Genomic DNA, 2,158 nt, shown 5'->3' with positions numbered 1-2,158 from the left:
GGTAGCAGGCAGGAGACTGCACCCCCTGCCTTGTTCCTGCTGGGACTGTCAGGGACCTTGGGAGGCTGGCCAGCTCTGCAGCCTCCACTGCTCACCCTGTGGCTGTGTTCCTCACAATCGTGCAATGCTCCTGAGCCCCACAATGCTGGCTGCCATCTGTTCTGGGGAGGAAGAAGGGTGGGCAGGCAGGAGCAAGCAGCTTGTGTGAGTGCATGGGAACTGTGCTGTCTGAGCCTTCTGTGTCCAGCCAGGAGCAGAGGAGCAAAGCGTGGGGCTATTACCCAGGAGGATAAGGCATGACCAAGGCCAAGAACCTGCTGTAGGTTTAAATTCTCAAAGGCCAATTCCAAATTTCTGGAGTCTGTCTTTAGTCAAGTAGTGTTAAAAGCAGCTTGGGCCCTGTGCTTTCTTGGCGATGGCAGCAGCAGAAGCAGTAGCCTGGTCTTGCCTCTTTGTGCAGGACCTCAGGGCTACATCCATCTACACACTGCTGGGGAAGCAGCTCTGGCATTCACTGGGAGTGGTTGAGCTCCAGGGCTGTGATGGGCCTAGATTCTGAAAGCCCCCACAGCAGAGCTCCCAACAGGGACCTCAGGCCTCCTCAAGCTCTGTTGCTAGCAACAGCCAACAGATTTTCATCTTCTAGGTGAGCTGGAAGTCCAGAACACCACCTTTGCTTGGCAGTGCAGTATCTCTAGTGCTCAAGACCCATCTTTGCACTGGCACATCCACCTGGCTGCTCTGGGCTGGGGCAGGGTACAAGGCAAAGCACAGGTTATCCTTCAGCATGGGTTTTTGGCAGCTCTGACCAAAACTGCCTCACCTGTGCTTTCCTGAAGGGCACTGGAAAGAGCACTGTTCTGGGAGTGAGGTGGTACCCTTTGCTAGGGAGGTGTCTTGCCTGAAGGAAGGAATCTGCCTTCTCTTGGGGTGTTTGTATGCCCTGTACTGCTGCTCTGTAAATAAAGATTTGTCCTTGTGTACAGGATGTGCCTGTGTGAGTGTTGGGAGAGCTGGGAGGTGCCTGGCCAGTGCTGGGTAGCGGGGCAAGGCCCACAGCTCTCATGTGGACGCTGCAGGACCAGGAAGAACCTTTACGGTTCTGTGGGGTCTTGCAGGCGTCTGCCTTGTTCTGGGAACACCTCACAGATTGAGAGGGAGTGAGTGATTGCCCTGCCCTTTCCCCCTTCTGTGATTCAGCAGGGTGGGAGTGGAGGTGTGGAGCTTGTATTCCTCCTGCCACTATCCAGAGCAAGGGCTTTGCCCTGCTGTAAATGGGTATGCAGCATGCACAATAGGAACAGACTCCCCGTGTGCTGGTGTTATGGCTCCTGGTCTTCATGCCCAAGAAGGCCAAGAGATTGTCAACAGTAGCCACCAAACTGTGTGAGTGGGTGTGTTGGTGTAGCATGTGCCCTGTGTCTGCACTTCTGCATCTATCTCCACCACAGTCAGGTTTGTTGCCTGGAGTCACAGCCCAAAGTCTGCCCTACTAGTGGTTACAGTAGCTCCTGGCCTTCCTTACTTGTTTGCACAACAAAAGGAGCTGCAGCCATAAGGAAGAGGGGCAGGTCCTGGCCTCATCTTCACTGACAGTAGTGTTCATGCCCTGGTATAGCTATGCCACTGGATTTGGGGTCCTCACCCATGTGTCTGCATACCTTGTGTTGCCAGCTTCCCCCAAACACCAGCTAGGGTGAAAGGTAAATTGAGGTTTATTAAGTATGCCTTACGTCAGACTTCCAGTTGGAAGACTAGAAACAGTTACAAAATGTAAACAAATTATTACATTCACGCTTAGATTAAATTATAAATCTCATTCCACAGTGCAAAAACATCTCATCTACGTTTCTCTGGCATGAAGTATAAAAACAAAGATCCAAAGGTGGGTCATGGTCTCCCTGCCTGCAGATAACTTTTCTTCTCTGTTCTGAAATAAATTACACAGCTCTAGGCTTGCAGGTGCATAGCAGGCAGGGTGTGGTAGGAAAGTTAACAGTTCACTGAAGTCCAATGCTCTGCCCCTGACAGGGAAGTCACCCTCTGCATTTCCCAGCTGCAGAGAGAAATTCCTGGGCAGCCTAGGTGCAGGGAGATGCTGGTGCCTGCCAGCGTGAGGGAGCTGCCCACACACCCCCCACATACTGCTCCGTTCCTC

Source organism: Indicator indicator, chromosome 7 (assembly GCF_027791375.1).
Source record: "Indicator indicator isolate 239-I01 chromosome 7, UM_Iind_1.1, whole genome shotgun sequence".
In the NCBI taxonomy this organism is placed as follows: domain Eukaryota; kingdom Metazoa; phylum Chordata; class Aves; order Piciformes; family Indicatoridae; genus Indicator; species Indicator indicator.
This window is presented reverse-complemented; position numbering follows the sequence as displayed.